Genomic DNA, 19,735 nt, shown 5'->3' with positions numbered 1-19,735 from the left:
AGCGCACGTTTGCTGTTGAACTACTGATTCAACGAACTAAAAATTCAGGTTGCAGCGATCAAAATAAATTCTCTCTGCTATCAGTTAACTTTTCCAAAATAAAGTGTGTGAAGTTTGCACGACCGAAAATCTGTGCTCTATTATTCCTGAACATTAAACTCACTTTGCCATTAAACGCCTGTATGTTGGAAGGCTCAGTCCCCTAATGGTAGAGAGGATTGATTTATCGAGCTGTGATTCGCCATTCTCTATTCCAGTAATATTCAGGTTTGCTGAAAATGAGATGAGATGAAATGAGCAGGTCCGACGAGCAGGTCTGTGACACGACTCGGTGTTTACAAAGTTGTCTCTTGCACTTACAGTGAAGCGGACGGCAGTTTTCACTCTTAAACCAGTAACCATGATGTTCAGAAAAAGTGTGGCCGAGACAAACTCGATTTCAGCGGGGTGACACTGGGTCAGAGTAAAGTTCAGTTCATGCGATTGCCGAGTGGCGAGAAGGTGGATTTGGAACTCCTGTGAGGCTGCGCTGCGAGTTGTCCAGATCTGCTTGGAGCGATATTCACTTCAATTCATCACTGACAGGGACAATTTGATTCTAAGTTTCTTTTTCTCTGCTGCTTGGTGAGATTTCAAAAGTTGTAAACGACCCATACCGACCCCAAACTCGTCACTTCCACTCTGACAGATGTAACGCGGTCACACTCTTCACTTCAGTGAGATGAAAGCCGGGAGCGATTTCACGGTCGAATACAATGGCGAACAAAACTCATTCCAAGAAAGTGCAGGTCATTGAGGTGCCTTTAAATTCCTGATTGTTTGCACTGAACGTCTACCCAAAGCGTTAGAGATTCAAGTGGAGCGATTTGGGGACCGCAGGTCAATGTCAAAAGTCGAGGGCGGAATGAGACGCCTTCCTGAAAATTGAGAACCAGGGAAGCAGACTTTAGAGCAAGGTTCTGTTTATTGACAAAAAGCAGATACAATATTCATCCCGGAACGATCCAGAATCTGATCAGCTCGAAAAGTAACGGTTACCCCGTGATTTGAACACGCAGCCTTCTGGTGACGCAATAAGTCATGCAGATTGAAGCAGGAAGTTGAAAAGTGGGAATTGATAGATTCAGTGAGTGGGCAAAACTGCGGCAAATATAGTTCAATGGGGGGTGAGCGAGATCATCCAATTTAAATCTAAGAAAGATAAATCAGAATGTTTTCTAAATGGTGAGAAACTAGGAACTGTGGAGGAGCAGAGAGATTTAGGAGTCCAAGTACAGAAAGCGCTACCAACTAGCGTACAGGTACAGAAATTAATTAAAATGTCAAATGGACCGTCAGTACGGCCGGTTAACTCAATTGCTTAGAGTATGTTGTAACGCCTTAATCACGGATTCGATTCTGATAATTTACTTTATTTATTTCGGCTTTTTATAACTTTTAAAATCGAAGCTTTACAAAAAAATATATAAAGACAGATTCGAGGGGACAGTTTTTTGAATAACATCCATTGTTACTTTGCCCCTGGACCGGAGAAACACGTCTTTCTTTTTATTCGGGTTTCTTTGGCAACTGACCCTGTGGTGCAATGGCTAGTGTGTTGGACTTCTGCTTGTTTTTTTTTGATAAGCCATTCAAAGGTTGTGGATTCGAGTTGCAACGGCGTTGGATTTTAGTTCGGGAGCTGGGAAGTGAAATTTTGCACCAAAACCGCAACAGGATCATTAATGTCCGTCAAGGATGTGAAACTGCCCCCGACACTTCATCTTGCACAAGTGGCTCCAGTCACACCCGAATTCATGATTCTTAAACCACTCTGAGCTGGATTGGCGAAACTCTCTCAAGGAGGAGACTCAACATCTGCTCAGACCGAAAGTCAATCTGCTGGACTTCCGGCTCTGTCAGACTGCATGTTCCTTCAGACAGGTTTCTAACTGGACACATGCTTCCTGCTGCCGTGCGAGCATTGGTGCTTCAGGGGTAGAATTCTTGCTTGCAGTAATTCTATTCCTGTAAAACTCGCTCCTGAAGTGTAGGATGGAAAGTATCCTGGCTGAGCGGCCTCTGGCGCTGGTTTAAAGCTCCAGTTAAATCCCACGATTTGAAGATGGATCAAAATCATAGTTTGTGTATACAAAACCGCAGCCTCCCTCCTGTAAACAAGTAATACTAAACATCTCATCTGCTCTTGCAACCGAGTAGTCCGGAGGAACCGCATGGCATTTCAGATAATTAAATGAATTTTGAAACAGACCAATTGTACCTTCAACTCCGGTCGAAATGTTCACAAGGAAAAGGATTGTTTGATCTCGGTGAGACTTGAATTAAAAAACCCCGGCATTTCCCGAGCCTGTAACTCATATAAGGACCGATTGCGCCGCGAGAGCCCGGTCACTCTGATCACCTGTCCCACTCTGCTGGAAAGAATCTGAAGGTGAGATGTCCTTACCTGTGGAAACGTGTCCAGTCACTGTGATGAAAATAATATCTGCTCTTCCACTTTCAGCTTCTTTCACATCCTCTGCTCCATCGCACTGCAATCGGGTTTTCTGTGAACAGGTCAAAATGGATATTTGCAGAAATTCTGTCAGTGGTAAAATTCGAATCGAGGAACCCCCCAGACATTGAAACCAGCGATTTAAACCACCAGCTCACACTTCCACAAAACAAGGCCTGTCTTTAAAGGTATGTTTAATGATCAAACAAATTAATTGAAGCTAATTGACCGCATTTGCCTCGTGCTGGGGTTGTTTTTTTTATTCGTTCATAGGATGTGGGCGTCGCTGGAGAGGCCGGCATTTATTGCCCATCCCTAATTGCCCTTGAGAAGGTGGTGGTGAGCCGCCTTCTTTAACCGCTGCAGTCCGTGTGGTGACAGTTCTCCTGTGGATGGTACACACTGCAGCCACTCTGCGCCGGTGGTGGATGGGGTGCCAATCAAGCGGGCGGCTTTATCTTGGATGGTGTCGAGCTTCTTGAGTGTTGTTGGAGCTGCATTCATCCGAGCAAGTGGAGAGTATTCCATCACACTCCTGACTCGTGCTTTGTAGATGGTGGAGAGGCTTTGGGGAGTCAGGAGGTGAGTCACTCGCCGCAGAATACCCAGCCTCTGACCTGCTCTCGTAGCCACAGTATTTATATGGCTGGTCCAGTTCAGTTTCTGGTCAATGGTGACCCCCAGGATGTTGATGGTGGGTGATTCGGCGATGGTAATGCCGTTGAATGTCAAGGGGAGGTGGTTAGACTCTCTCTTGTTGGAGATGGACATTGCCTGGCACTTGTCTGACGCGAATGGTACTTGCCACTTATAAGCCTAAGCCTGGGTGTTATCCAGGTCTTACTGCATGCGGGTTCGGACTGCTTCATTATTTGAGGGGTTGCGAATGGAACTGAACACTGTGCAATCATCAGCGAACATCCCCATTTCTGACCTTATGATGGAGGGAAGGTCTTTGATGAAGCAGCTGAAGATGGTTGGGCCGAGGAAACTGCCCTGAGGAACTCCTGCAGCAATGTCCTGGGGCTGAGATGATTGGCTTCCAACAACCACTGCCATCTTCCTTTGCGCTAGATATGACTCCAGCCATTGGAGAGTTTTCCCTCTGATTCCCATTGACTTCAATTTTACTAGGGCTCCTTGGTGCTACACTCGGTCAAATGCTGCCTTGATGTCAAGGGCAGTCACTCTCACCTCACCTCTGAAATTCAGCTCTTTTGTCCATGTTTGGACCAAGGCTCTAATGAGGTCTGGAGCCGAGTGGTCCTGACGGAACCCAAACTGAGCATCGGTGAGCAGGTTATTGGTGAGTAAGTGCCGCTTGATAGCGCTGTCGACGACACCTTCCATCACTTTGCTGATGATTGAGAGTAGGCTGATGGGGCGATATTCGGCTCGATTTGATTTGTCTTGCTTTTTGTGGACAGGACATACCTGGGCAATTTTCCACATTGTCGGATAGATGCCAGTGTTGTAGCTGTACAGGAACAGCTTGGCGAGAGGCGCAGCTAGTTCTGGAGCACAAATCTTCAGCACGACAGCCAGAATGTTGTCGGGGCCCATAGCCTTTGCTGTATCCAGTGCACTCAGCCGTTTCTTGATATCACGTGGAGTGAATCGAATTGGCTGAAAACTGGCTTCTGTGATGGTGGGGATATCGGGAGGAGGCCGAGAAGGATCATCCACTCGGCACTTCTGGCTGAAGATGGTTGCAAACGCTTCAGCCTTGTCTTTTGCACTCACGTGCTGGACTCCGCCATCATTGGGGATGGGGATGTTTGCAGAGCCTCCTCCTCCCGATAGTTGTTTAATTGTCCACCACCATTCACGACTGGATGTGGCTGGACTGCAGAGCTTTGATCTGATCCGTTGGTTGTGGAATCGCTTAGCTCTGTCAATAGCATGTTGCTTCCGCTGTTTATCATGCATGTCGTCCTGAGTTGTAGCTTCATCAGGTTGGCACCTCATTTTTAGGTACGCCTGGTGCTGCTCCTGGCATGCTCTTCTACACTCCTCATTGAAGCAGGGTTGATCTCCTGGCTTGTTGGTAATGATAGAGTCTCCCCCTGAGAGCAGAGAAGGTTCAGAGGAGATTTGATAGAAGTTTTCAAATTCATGAAGGATTTAGATAAAGTAAATCAAGGGAAGCTGGTTTAATTGGCGGAAGGGTCGGGAACCAGAGGACACAGATTTGAGCTGATTGCAAAAGAACAAAAGGCGATATGAGGAAAATCACAATTACGCAGCGAGTAGTTCTGCTCTGGAATGCGCTGCTTGAAAGGGTGGTGGAATCAGATTCAATCGTGACTTAAAAAAGGAATTTGAAGGGGAAAAATGTAGAGCACCGGGAAAGGGCCGGGGAATGTGACGAATTTGATTGATCATACAAAAAGCAGCCACGTGCTCGATGGGCCGAATAGCCTCCTTCTCTGCTGTAACCATTCTATGATTCGATGGCCAGAAGCGGTCTGAATGAATGGGCGATCGGTTGTGGGTCGCAGGGATATTTTAACTGGTTGTCCGGTTGTGTTACTGACGGCTCCTTGTTCTAGGATTATGGTTTTCATTTTGGGCGTTTCACTGTTTGATATGTGAGAGGTCCCCAGTTCAAATCCCAGAACCCTCCTGTTTCACTATTTCCAATGAAGATTCACTTATTTCTTTCTCACATCTTTTCAGCGTTGCAGAAAGCAGCATTGATTTAATCCTCGAGCATATTTGAGGTCCAGAGGCCAGAATGCAGCCGGTTTATCGACGCAACACACACGGAGAGAGTAAAATGCCTCACAGCGGTGTGCAGATTGAAACTGAAGGTGAATTTATCCCAAATCAGGCGATCTCAGAAGTGCAGAATAAAAATGCGCCTTAATTGGTCGGGAATACGAACCCTGTTCCCTCGCGTGGTAAGTGCAAATTCTACCAGAGAAACAGCAACGTTTGCATGGTATCGGGCTCTCTGTGTCCATTTGGAAACCTGTTTGAAACAACATATAATTCCACAAATCTCCTCTGAGTACCTTGCGCATTCTGATTTACAGCCGTGCATTACTAGCACTCGCTGCTTGTGATGGCCGAGTGGTTCAGGCGTTCGATCTAAAACTCGACAGGGTCTTTCGGTGAATCATTGGAATGCTGCTCGCGGCGCTATTGTTTAAAGTTTTGTTCAATGCTCAAATAAATATGAACTGGAGATAACGGGCCGCATTTCCTTCTCTCAGATAGATCCTCCACCGCGGCAGAGCCTTTTAATTGGGAGCCCTGTGGTCTCTTGCAAAACTTCAAGGTGCGTGAAGGAAACGTCACAATAATCCACACCTGGAGTATTGTGTCCAATTCTGGGCACCGCACTTTAGGAAGGATGTGAAGGCCACAGAGAGGATACAGAAAAGATTTACTGGAATGGTTCCAGGGATGAGGGACTTCAGTTACGTGTATAGACTGGAGAAGCTGGGGTTGTTCTCCTCAGGGCAGGAAGGTTGAGAGGAGATTTGATAGAAGTGTTCAAAATCATGACGGGCTTAGATAAAGTGAATAAACAGAAACTGCTCCCGTTGGCGGAAGGGTCGAGAACCAGAGGACACAGATTTACGGTGGTTGACAAAAGAACCAAAGGCAATATGAGGAACAACGTTTTAAATCAGCGAGTAGTTATAATCTGGAATGCATCTCCTGAAAGGGTGCTGGAAGCAGATTTAATCGTGACTTTCTAAAAGGAATTGGATAAATATTTGAAGGAAAAATATTTGCGGGTATACAGGGAAAGAACGGGGGAATGGGACTAACTGGATTGCTCTTAAAGAGAGCCGGGGCAGGCTCAATGGGCCGAATGGCCTCCTTCTGTGCAGTAACGATTCTATGAGTGTATGATTCCATCTCTCTCAAGCTTCATTTCAAATTCTGCTAACTTGATATTCAGGCTTTTTTTTCTATACTTTTATCTCTCTATCTCTCTCTGTCTCTGTCCCTCTCTGTTTTCCCCTGATGGACTTCTCAAGCTTCCTTGAACGGCCAAAGATCATCGAACCTGCGACACCAGCAGAGAACGGTAAAGTTCGAAAGACTGAGACGGACGGAAAAGTAAAGGACCAACCCAGATGATGAATTCGTAGCCAATGTCCACATATTGATGTCTCTTCGTCCTCATAATGAAATCATCAGTACTTTTAGCCCAGTATAAAAACACAGTCTTGCATTTATATTGCGCTTTTCACGACCTCATGACGTCCCAAAGCGCTATACAGCCAATGAAGTATTTTTGAAGTGTAGTCACTGTTATACTTGTGGTAGATACGGATGCCGAGACAGACAACAATGTAGCTTTCGAGCAATTAATTCTGCAAAGTCTCACTTGATAATACAAGTCGCACATTCGAAACGAATGTGGTAAAGAGAGGCTAATATTGTTGATATGAAATAGTTAGTGTACAACTTCACATTGCTGTACGTCGGATGGACAGAATGGTGGCCGATCGGCTGTGGGTGGCACCGAATTCTGCGTTGGTTGCACCCCTCTGTTATCAGTGGGTCGTTGATCTTGGGGTATGATTCTCGCTTTGGGAATTTGCTGATTGTTATGTGAGAGATCCCGGACGAGCCATACGGTGATACCATTTTTAGTTCAAAATCACTAATTGGCTTCTCACGTCTTGTCAGCGGTGCAGTCGGCAGGATTGTCTTAATTCCAGTGCATGGAGGACAGAATGCAGAGGTTCTGTGGACAACGCCACACATGGAGAAAGGAAAATGTCTCAAGATGGTGTCCAGATTGAAGCTGAATGTAAACGTCTCCCAATTCACGTGACTTCGTGAATGGAAAATGAAAATGCCCCTCCAGTGGGCGGTGATCGAACCCGGGCCTCCCGCGCAGAAAGCAAGAATTTTTTTGCTGAAATAACAAAGTCCGCACAGCAGCCGGAGGCATGTGGTCATTTCGAAACCTGTCTAAAATAACATACAGTCTCAGAGCTCTTCTGTCATAATCTTCTTCATTCTCTTCTGCAGCCGTGTCGGATTTGTCGCTTGCAGCTGCGATGACCCAATGATTAAGGCGGAGGACTTGCAATGTGGTTTTCCAACCCCGCTTCGACGCAACACACGTGGAGAAAGAAAAATGTCTCAAAATGGTGCGCAGATTGAAGCTGAGGGCGAAGGTCGCACAATTCACGCGATGAATTCAGGAGAATGAAAATAATCCTGAATTCACACCGTTGTTTCCCACGTGATAAACGAGAATTCCATCACTGAGACAGCAAAGTCAGCACATCAACAAGCTGTAAGTTTCCAGTTGGAAACCTGTCTGAGCGAACGAAGTATCACAGATCTCGTGTGATAACCCTACGCATTCTGATTTACAGCCGTGCATCAAAAGCTTTTGCAGCTGCGATGGCCGAGTGGTTAAGGCGTTGCACTTGAAGTCTAATGGGGTTTCCCTACACAGATTCGAATCCTGTTAGTTTTCAAAGTTTATTCTATACTCAAATGCATTGGAAATGGATCGAACGGACCTTGTTCGCTCCCTCAGAGAGGTGCTCCATCGCCAACGACGCTTTTAATTCGGAGCCCAATGTTCTCTTGCAAAATTGCAAGACACGTGAAGGAATCTCTCCCATGTTCCATCCTAAATCCTGTTCGTTCGCAGAACTTGACATTTAAACTATTTGTTTCCATACTTTAATCTCTCCCTGTCTCTGTCTCTTGAATCTCTGTGTTTTCTCCTGATGGACTTCTCAGGCTTCCTTGAACCGCCAAGGACGATCGAACCTGCAATACCAGCAGAGAAGTGTAAAGATGGAAAGATTGCGACGGTCGGAGAAGCAAATGTGCAACCCAGCTAATGAATTCGTAACGAATGTCCACACATTTGTGTCTCTTCGCCCTCACAGTGAAAAATCAGCAATTTGAGTCCAGTACACTTATGGTGGAGTGTATCATATGCGGATGCCGAGACAGACACCAATCGAATCGTTGCCATGGTAATGAAAGCGCTGAATCCCAAACACTGGACCACAAGGAAACGCTGAAAATTCTTTGCTGCGAACAAGCAGAGCAACGCGGCCTTTCCCACTTGCCCCTTTGTAATTCAGGTCATTATCGTGCGAGACAAGCTGCTCGCACAAAATGCCATTTTCTGTTCAAGCAACTATCGCGACAGAAGGTGATGATCAGGCAATGAAAGCACCAAGTGCAAGTAGGCATGTACATGAAATGGTAAGTGAGGGAAAATACTACCACAAGCTGGCGGTGTAAATGTTTCCATTTCCTAAATTCACGCTCCGAATCAATGCAGCTCCTGGGAAAACTGAAAGGCAAAGCAGGTCCATCGTGAATCATTTGAAGCAACTGGCAGTTTAAAGTGACATCTCCTGCTGTCGGGGGTGAGGGAGAGACATTGTCGTTATCTACGTACAGTTTGACTTTGCACAGAACTGCACAGAGAAAGAGTAAATATACTGGGGCTGTGAGATATTCTATATTATTCATATTTGACGACAGGAATATCCGCAGTCAGAAGCTGAAAAGAAGGGAGGGATAAGAGGCCTGAGAATAAACACAGAGCTGAATGAATCACGGAAGAGTGAAAGAAAAATAAATGTCATCAGTCCCACTTTGTCTCGTGCGCAATCTTGGGAGCTCCCCGATGGACTGGTGGTTAAAATTCAGTGCTCCCACCGCCGCGTGGTTCGATCCCCGGTCAGTAAATCAACTTCAGCACGAGTTATGAACTTATTAAATTAATTACATGAAAATAATTAAACCCTGTTCAGAGATGAATGACTGTTTTAATCATCATTAATCAACCAATAACTTTCTATTTCAGACTGAAGGAGATACTGACGTGGTTACCGAGAGACAGTCAAAACTTTAATAAGATTTTTGTGCTTCGATGTGATGAAATTTCTTCATTTTATAGACTGCATCTTCAGAGTGGGATTAAATGTTCAGTGCAGTCGTTGTTAAATTTAAAATTAACTGACCGGTTCTGCGATCAAGATAAAACTAACGCAACAAGGAACTTCTGATACAATACGAAAGGCATCGGGCTATGAAAAAAAATCCCACCGTTTTGCTTTTCCATAATAAACGGTGTGACATTTATTCTCTGAACAGAAAAATAGTCTGGTCTCGCTCACTACAGAAATCTCCATGTCACAGCGAACCAGCTCTCCTGCAGCAAGTGCGGCCTCCCTTAGGGCCTTTCGGGGGCTTGTCTGTCAAGGAGAATTGTAATTACCGTGAAGCCAATGTTCCATTCCTTTATATGATTCATGTGCCTGATTTCCGACCACAGGGTAAATGGTAGAATATCAGCCCTGCTCAGCTGGCAATGATTCCGGTACATTTTCTTGAGTCCAAAACATGCGTTGAAACCCTGGAACTTTGAGGCGATGAATCCTGAGGGAAAATCAAATAAGGGCTCGAACAATCAAACTTTCACGCTAACGGATAACACCACCGAGAACAGGTGAAGAGATCACCTGCTAAACCAATAATTCACTGGGCTAAACTTTGAGTTTGCAGCGACCAATATAACAACTGTCTACAGTCAGTCCAAAATGAATGGTTGAAACTTGCAGGAGTGAAAATCCAACCAACCGGCCTTCACTCTTAAACCAGCAACTATGAAGAAAAACATGCCGCACAAATACTCGATTTCAGTGCGGTGACACTGGGCCAGAGTAAAGCTCAGTTAATATGATTGCCGAGTGGCTGGAGGGTGGATTTAGAACTCCTGACCAATTGCACTGCGCATTTTCCAGATTTGCTTGGAGCACCAATCCCTTCACTTCATCACTTAGACGGACAATTCGATTCTCGGTTTCTTTTCCCTGACGATTGATGAATTTTACAAATTGGAAGCGATCAATATCAAAGCTAAACACGCCACCGACATGCTCACAGATTCAAAGCGGCCACACTCTGCTTCAGTGAGATGAAAGTCAAGAGCGATTTCACGGTCGAATGCAATGGCTAACAAAATTCATTCAACGAAAGTTCAGGTCGTTGAGGTGCCTTTAAAGTCCTGATTGTTTCTATTGAACTTCTTCCCAAGGCGTTTGAGATTCACGTGGGACGATTTGGGGACGTTATTTCCTTTTATGCAAAAGTTTCAACTGCAGTTCAAGATCAAAATTCCTGGGACGACAGTTGTTCACAATTTATCGGTGCTGGGACCACTGCTGTTCACAATTTATCGGTGCTGGGACCACTGCTGTTCACAATTTATCGGTGCTGGGACCACGGTTGTTCACAATTTATCGATGCTGGCACAACTGTTATTCACAATATATCAGTGATGGGACCACTGTTGTTAACACTTTATCAGTGGTGGGACCACTGTTGTTCACAATTTATCGGTGCTGGGACCACTTTTGTTCAAAATTTACATTCATGATTTGGACACAGGAATCGGAAGTACAATTTCAAAATTTAGGGACGACACCTAATTGCGAGCTGTAGTTAATACAAAGAAAAAATGCGAATTCTAAAGGAAGACATCAGTAAATTTGCAGAACGGGCGTGTAAATGGCAAATTAATTGCAATATTTATTATATACTCCCTTGCCTTTTTGCCGCCCCCCCCCCCCCCCCGACTAAATGCATTACCTCACACTTCTTCAGATTGAATTGCATTTGCCACTTTTCTATCCACCTGTCTGCTCTATGGATATCTTCCTGCAGTCGACAGCTTTCCTCCTCACTCTCAACCACAGGAACAATTTTTGTATCATCTGCAAATTTCTTCATCATGCCCCCTACATTTTAGTCCAAATCAATGATCTGTACCATGAAAAGCAGGGACCTAGTACGAAGCCGCATGGAACCCCACTCGAAACAGCCTTCCAGTCACAAAAGCACCCGTCGACCACAACCGCTTGCTTCCTGCTACTCAGCCAATTTTGGATTCAACTTTGGATCCTTTGGATCCAATGGGCTGTTACATTTTTGACAAATCTGCCCTGTAGGACTTTGTCAAAAGCCTCGTTAAAATCCATGTTGACTCCATCAATCGCGCTACCCTCATCGATCCACATTGATACCTCCTCAAATAATTCAATTCAAACGACCATCACTTCACAAATCCACGCTGACTGTCCTTGATTAATCCGTGCCTTTCTAAATGACGATTCATACTTCAGCTCCAGTTCAGGCCGACTGGCCTGTATTTACTCGATCTATCCCTGTATCCCTTTTTCAACAATGGTACAACGTTAGCAATCCTCAAATCCTCCTGCACGACACCTTTTGCCAGGGTGGATTGGAAAATGATGGTCAGAGCCTCCGCTATTTCCTTCCTTGCTTCTGTTAACATCCTGGGATATATTTCATCTGGGCCTGCAGATTCAGGTCGAGCGATTTGAGGACTTCTTTTTCCTCTTTGCAAACGTTTGTCCCGCAGGTCAAGATCACAAGTCTTGGTCCAAATTAGGATGTCTTCCGGCTTTGAACCTCAAATCGTGAATTATACCCCGATTCCAACGAGCCCAGAAACAAGAACGTGTCCTTAAATTAACGTGTTACAGACACATTCTCTGAGAGGTCTGTCTGTGGAATGAAAGGGCGTTTTTGAACAGTCATTCTGTTATCCGTTTCCTCCTGAAACCTGAATAAATACGAACACCACATTGTAATTTTGTCGCTTTATTCCATAAATTAGGTAAAATAACGAGCTGCACAAGGCACTGCTGGGAGTTGAACCCAAGATCTCCTGTTTACTAGACAGATGCTTTAACCAACTAAGCCACCGCGCCAATTGATGACATGGGGCCCCCACCTCCTCACTAATATCTATCAGCGACACTTCAATGTTGGGGGTTTCGGCCGTTTTGTCTCTGTCCATTTCGCTTGTCCGTTCACCTGTGCATCCCGATACTGACTGCATTTCTCGCTGAGTTTATCTTTGTGTATCCATCAGTGCGTTGATACATGGATGATTATGTGTGATTGTATTTGTGACAATAAATAAATCAGGGCTTCAGACAATTCTCACTCTGACATTGGAGAACTATTGAGCCGAACTTTACAGCGGAGTGTTGTTTATTGTGGTGCTGAAACTAAAAAAATCGTAAGAGGAGCAAAAAGGGAAAAGGAGAAAAACTTATGATTTAAAATGAGGACAACTCTCAAGGTTTTTACGAGTATATTAAGAGAAAGAAGGGAGGCTGAGAGTAATGTGGGCTGCTTAAAGACAGATGGAGGTGATATTGTAATTGAAAATCAGGAAATGGCAGAGTTGCTAAATTTTTGCTTTGCATCGGTCGTCACAGAAATGGATGACGCTAACATACCAGAGACACGAGGAAAACTGTTAATAAATCAAGGGGATTCAGTACAAGTAAAATGATGGCAATGGAGAAAATGAGGAGGCGGAAGATGGACAAATCTCCAGGAGCTGATGGTTTCCACCCCAGGGGATGAAATGGAACAGGTGAGGAAATTGTGCATACTTTCGTCATGATCGATCAAAACTCTCTTGATTTAGGAATTGTTATTTAACGAAGCGCATCTTGATTGGAGGCTTGTGTTTGAGAAAGATCTCGAAGTGATAATTGAGAACAATTTTACAACACCAAGTTATAGTCCAACAAATGTATTTTAAATTTGGAATTTAAAATAAATTTGTTGGACTATAACTTGGTGTTGTAAAATTGTTTACAATTGTCAACCCCAGTCCATCACCGGCATCTCCACATCATGATAATTGAGAGACCGAAAATAAAGCTGTTTGGCAGGAGCGCTGATGCTGTCGGTTGTTCGCTGCTCTCGTATCGCACAATTGTTAAGCGTGCGTTACTTATTTATAGCAGTATGGGCTCCAGAAATGACCAGGTTGTGAGTTCGAGCGTCTTCTAAAACAATCAAACCTTTTACTCCGAACATTTTGATCGGAGTTCAAGGTAGAAATGGTATCTTCCATAACGCAACTTGTTAACAACCAGTCGTTTTTACAATCCGCTCTTGTGGGACAAACGTATGGAGGTCAACAATCGACTTCTTAGTTTTCCCATGTGGGAATTTGGGTTCCTCTGGCCTACCGTCTTTCAATAGCAAGTGCCAGTTTACTTGTTCATAGGGGGAGAGGGGGCTTTTAGCGGCAGCTCATATGGCAAAGGGGCCGGTACAAGATCTTCTTTTCTTTAAACCGATATTCATCGGTTGGAAGTTTCGTGTTGGGAAAATTTGGAAGAGAAATATGCTGCCTGGTTTCACTGTGTCACGGGTGAAATTATTCAGCTTACAGATGTTAATACGCTGAAAGGTCGAGAGGCCTTTTCCAACTCCCGTGTGGGACAAGTTCAGCTTTTGAGCCTCTGGGTAAAGTGCTATTTTAATTGCTGCTAACGAATGACACGACATTTGGCACAAACAAGAAGAATTGTAAACTCACGAGTTCACTGTTCATGTTTCTTACCTCTTGTTCAACAGAAACAAGGATTCTCCTCAACATGTTCCTGAGAATTTGATCAAACGGACCTCACCCTCGTTCGACGGCTGCAGGGATAATTCAGAGATCTCCCATGAATATGTACGATGGGAGCTTATGTAGTATCGAGCCTGGGGAGCTCAGTCGGTAGAGTATCAGACTTTTAAAGTGGGCAGTGAGCTGAAGGTCCAGCGTTTAACTCCCTGTCCAGGCTCCAGATTTCGGAACAGCTGGCAAGCTGTGACTTTGTAGGGGGACCTGCGATGTGTTGTCAAAGTTTCGATGGTATCTTGTTTCCCAGGGATGGGCAGTAATGCGCCGTCTGAGGCGGTTCCAGATCAGGAATTCAACTTTACTGTATTAGTTCACTGTATTAATTTCGCAAAACTCATTCAACTCTGTAAAAAAGACGAATACTTGTTCAAATCGCCATTGATCAACCAGTAACTTTCTGTTTCCGGCTGAAAGAAATGCTTACTTTTTTATGCGTTAATTCACCAGGCCGAATTTTGGGAGTTCAGAGGGGAAGTGAAAAAGGGAATGAGAGGCAAAGAGAAATATGACTATAGACTGACGGCCAACATAAAAGGGTATCCAAAAGACTTCGACAGGCATGCAAACAGTAAACGTGTAGTCAGGGGAGGGGTGAGGCCGATTCGGCACGATAAAGGAGATCTACTCATGGAGGCAGAGGGGATGGCCTTGGTACCAAATGAGTACTTTGCATCTGTCTTTACCAAGAAGACAGAGTCTCTGCAAAGGAAGTTATCGTTGAGATACTGGATGGTCTAAAAATTGATAAAGAAGAGGCACTTGAACGGCTGGCTGTACTTAAAGTAGATAAGCCACCACGTCCGGATGGGATGCATGCTCGGTTGCTGAGGGAAGTAAGGGTGGAAATTGCGGAGGTACTGGCCATAATCTACCAACATCCTTAGATATGTGTGTGGTGCCAGAGGACTGGAAAATTGCAAAGGTTACACCCTTGTTCAAAAAAGGGTGTACGATTAAACCCAGCAACTATCGGTCAGTCAGTTTAACCTCAGTGGTGGGGAAACGTTTAGAAACGATAACCCGGGACAGAATTAACAGCCACTTGGACGAGGGTGGATTGATTAGGGAAAGGCAGCACGGATTTGTTAAAGGTAAATCGTGGTTAACTGACCTGTTAGAGTTTTTTGATGAGGTAACAGAGAGGATAGATGAGGGCAATTTAGTTGATGTGGTGTATAAGGACTTTCAAAAGGTGTTTGCTAAAGTGCCGCATGGTGGGCTTCTCATCAAGATTGCGGCCCATGGAATAAACGGGGCAGAAACAACATAAATGCAGAATTGACGAACAGAAGGAAACAGATTACTGGTGAACTGTTGTTTTTCGAACTGGCGAGAGGTGTACAGTGGCGTTCCCCAGGGATCAGTGCTGGGACCACTGCTTTTCTTGATCTATATTAATGACTTGGACTTGAGTGCACAGAGCACAATTTCAAAATTTGCAGATGAAACAAAACTTGGAAGGGTAGTAAACGGTGATAAGGATAGTGCTAGACTTCAAAGGATACAGACAGGCTGGTGGCATGGGCGGAGTCGGGGCAGATGAAATTTAACGCAAAAAAAATGCGAAGTGATACATTTCGGTCGGAAAAACGAGGAGAGGCAAAATAAACTCCAGGGCACAAATGTAAAAGCGGTAGAGGAACAAAGAGGGGTTTATGTGTACAAATCGTTGAATGTGGCAGGGCAGATTGAGAAAGCGGTTAAAAAGCATACGGGATCCTGGGCTTTAGAAATAGATGTATCGAGTACAAAAGTACAAAAGTATAGAAGTCAGGATGAAACTTTATAACACACTGGTTCGAACACAACTGAAATTTTGTGTGGGGTTCTGGACACCGCACTTCAGGAAAGATGTGAAGGCCTTCGAGGGGGTGCAGAAAAAAAATACTATCATAATTCCAGGGATAAGGGACTTTACTCACGTGGATAGACCGGAGAATCTGAGGTTGTTCTCCTTGGAACAGAGACGGTTTTGTAGAGATTTGATAGAGGTATTCAAAATCATGAAGGATCTCGGCATGGAAGATGGAGAGAAACTGTTCCCATTGGCGGAAGGGTCAAGAACCAGAGGACATAGATTTAAAGTGATTGGCAAAATAACCAAAGGTGACATGAGGAAAAACCTTTTTACACAGCGAGAGGTTCGGATCTGGAATGCACTGCCCGAGGGTATAATGGAGGCAGATTCAATCATGGCCTTCAATGGGGAGCTGGATCAGTACTTGAAAGGAAAAAAAAATGCAGGGCTTCGGGGAAAGGCGGGGCAGTGGTTCCAGCTGGATTGCTCTTGCAGAGATCTCGCACGGACTCGATGGCGCGAATGGCCTCTTTCCGTGCTATCAGCTTTCTATGTTTCAATTCGATGTGTAGGTTGCAATACAAAGGGAACAGAGCGTGCCATAAATCGGCACGACTCTCAGTATCCTCACAAGCAATGTATTTTAAGAGCAACTAATTCTGAAACGTCTTACTTGATAACTCAAGTCGTGCACTCGAAAGCAATTTGGTAAAGGGAGACTAATATTGGTGACTGGAAATAGTTGGTGCAGAACTTGATATTGCTGTCCACCCGAATCGAAAACGAGATTGAATGGATCGAAGTGGTCTGAAAGCATGGTCGATCGGCTGTGAGACGCAACCAACTTTTACACTGGCTGCACAACTGAAGTAACAGCGGCTCGTTGGTCTAGGGGTATGATTCTCGCTTAGGGAGTTTCATTGAGTGATATGCGAGAGGTTCCGGGTTTAAGTCCCGGACGAGCTCTCATGTGTTTCTCCTTTTAGTGAAAAGTCACCAATTGTCTTCTCACATCTTTTCAGTTTTGCTGTTGGTGGAACTGAATTATATCCAGAGGATGTTTGAGCTCCAGTGGACTGAATGCCGAAGTTTCGTCGACGCAATACACATGAAGCAAATAAAATGTCTCAAGAAGATGAGGAGATTGAAACTGAATTTGGATTTTTCCCAATTCAGGCGGATATTAGATGACGGGATAGAAAGCCACATATCCAAGTTTGCCGATGACACCAAGATGGGCAGCATTGTCAGCAGTGCAGATGAAAGCATAAAATTACAGAGAGGCATTAATATAATAAATGAATGTGCAAAATTGTGGCAAATCGATATGAATTTCGTCAATGTGAGGTCATCCACTTTGGACCTAAAAGGATAAATCAGAGTACTTTCTCAATGGTGAAAAGCTCGAAACAGTGGAGGTCCAAAAAGACTGAGGTGTCCATGAACATACATCATTAAAATGTCATGGACAGGGACAAAAATAATCAAAAAGGTTAATGGAATGTTGGTCTTTATATCCAGAGGACTAGAATACAAGGGGATAGGCATTATGATACAGTTATACAAAGCTCTGGTTGGACCACACCTGGAGTATTGCCTTCGGTTCTGGGCAACGCACCTTAGGAAGGATATATTGGCTATGAAGGGAGTGCAGCGTCGATTTACTAGAATGTTGCCTGGACTCCACAGTTTAAATTACGCGGAGAGATTACATAAACTCGGGTTTGCCTCGAATTCAGTAGATTAAGTGCTGATTTGATCGAACATTTCAAAATATTAAGGGGAACTGATGGGGTAAATAGAAAAAAAAGATTTCCGCCCGTTAGCGTGTTTAGGACTCGGGGAAGCAGCCTAAACATTATGGTCAGGACTTTCAGGAGTGAATTTGGGAAACACCTCTGCAAGCAAAGGGAGGTAGAAGTTTGGAACTCTCTTCCACAAACGGCAGTTGATGCGAGCTCAATTGTTCATTGTAAAACTGAAATTGATAGATTTTTGTTAACCAAAGGCGTTAAGGGACATGGGGCTAAGGCGATAATATGCAGTTAGGTTCCATATCAACCAGGATCTCACTGAATTGCGCATAAGGCTCGAGGGGCGAAATAGTATACTTTTGTTCTTCAGCTCCTCATTGTTACAGAATGATCCTGCATTGTATTGGGAATCGAACCAAGGTCTCCAGCGTAACAAGTAAGAATTCGACCCCAAGCACCATCAATGCGCGCGTTTGTAACAGCAGCATGTGTCCATTTGGAATCCGATCTGAATGAACATGCCGTTTACAGCTGCGGTGGCCGAGTGTTTAAAGCGTTGGACTCAAAATTCAATTGAGGTTTTCCTGCCCAGGTTTGAATTCTGATCGCAGAGCTACTGTTTAAAGATCACTTCCGTGCTGAAATAGATTAATTGGAGTTAATTGACCGCATTTATCTCTCTCCCAGAATGAGAGATTCTCCAGCGAGGCCGGTGCTTTTAACTTGTGTCCAATCTTCTCTTGCAAGATTTCAAGACCCAAGAAGGAATCTCTCCCAATCTGTAACATAAATTCTGCTAGTTTGCAAAACCTGACATTTATACTCTTTATTTTCTTTGTCTGCATCTCTCTATCTCTCCATATCTCCGTCTCTTGTCTCTCTGTATTGTCCACAATGGACTTCTCAGGCTTCCTTGAACGGCGATGGCTGATCTAACCTGCAACAAAAGCTGAGAAGGGTAATGAAAAAAAAGACTGAGGGTGTAGGAAAAGGAAAGGTGCAACCCAGCTGATAAATTCGTAGCTAATGTTTCCACATTCGTGGCTCTTCGTTCTCGTGGTGAATGAAAGCATCAATTTGAGTAAAGTGTACTTATGGTGGAGTGTAAACTATGACGATGCCGAGACAGACGACAATGTCGTTTCAGAGTAATTCATTCTGTAAAGTGTTACTTGATAATACAAGTCGTACATTCAAAACAAATTTGATAAAGAGAGACTAATATTGTTGATCTGAAATAATTAGTTTAGAACCTGATATTGCTCTACATCGTATATCGTACAAGAAAGCGAGTTTGGATGGCCATGGTGTTCTGAAAGGATGGCGGATCGGCTGCGTGGCAGTGAAATTTTACAGTGGCTGCACGGCTCTGTTGCCAGTTGGACTTTGGATCTGATTCTCGCTCAGGGAGTTTCACTGGTTCAAATCCCGGTATGAGCCCCCTTGCGGCCCCATTTTTCGTCAAAAACCACCAATTGGTTTCTCACATCTTTGAAGGAAGTGCAGAAGGCAGGTTTGACTTATCTCCAGCAGAGCATGTTTGAACACCAGTGGAGAGAATGCAGAGGGTTTGTCCACGAAAGACACGTCGACGAAATGAAGATAATCTTTCAAGAGGTTGTACAGATTGAAGCCGGCACATGAATTTATCCCAATTCAGGCGATCTCATGGTTCCAGATACAAAAGGTAAAGGAAGCTGCATTGGCCTGGAACCAAACCCCTGGTTTCCCGTCGGCAGGCGAGAGTTCTACACTCAACCACCAATCCACACACGGCTGCAGGCTGCACGTGTAGCGTTGGATACAAGTCTGGAACATGCAGTCTGGCAGAGTTCCTGTGATGAGCCTGCGCAGTCTCCAACCGCGTGCTACCAGTGGGTGACCAAACGAGTGGGTCAAACATGGTCTTGAAATTCACTGAGATTCGAAATCACTTCACACCGCCACTGTAAAATGGTCAAATAAATAAGAGCTGTAGTTACCAGGCAGTGTTTACTTTTTTCAGAAATAATGTGAGAATCCAGCCCTATGTACACGTCTAAGATTTCACGGCATGCGACGAATTTCCTTTAAGCTGCCACCTAAATTCTGCTCAATCACAGAATTGGAGATTTATACTATTTTTCTTTGCATGTATCTATCTATCTCTGTCTGCGTTTCTTCACTTTCGCTGTCGATCCCTAATGGGCTAATTAGGCTTCCTTCAACAGCCA

The 19,735-nt window shown here is 44.4% G+C and overlaps 1 non-coding gene across 1 annotated transcript; it reads right to left on the bottom strand.

Annotated features, from left to right (window-relative positions):
* Positions 1-12,169: 12,169 nt before the first annotated feature.
* Positions 12,170-12,243, bottom strand: trnat-agu (transfer RNA threonine (anticodon AGU)). Its single transcript has one exon. It is a non-coding gene; the product is annotated as a tRNA-Thr (tRNA).
* Between the last annotated feature and the right edge of the window lie 7,492 nt (positions 12,244-19,735).

Source organism: Heptranchias perlo, chromosome 20, assembly GCF_035084215.1.
Source record: "Heptranchias perlo isolate sHepPer1 chromosome 20, sHepPer1.hap1, whole genome shotgun sequence".
Lineage (NCBI taxonomy): Eukaryota > Metazoa > Chordata > Chondrichthyes > Hexanchiformes > Hexanchidae > Heptranchias > Heptranchias perlo.
This window is presented reverse-complemented; position numbering and strand designations above follow the sequence as displayed.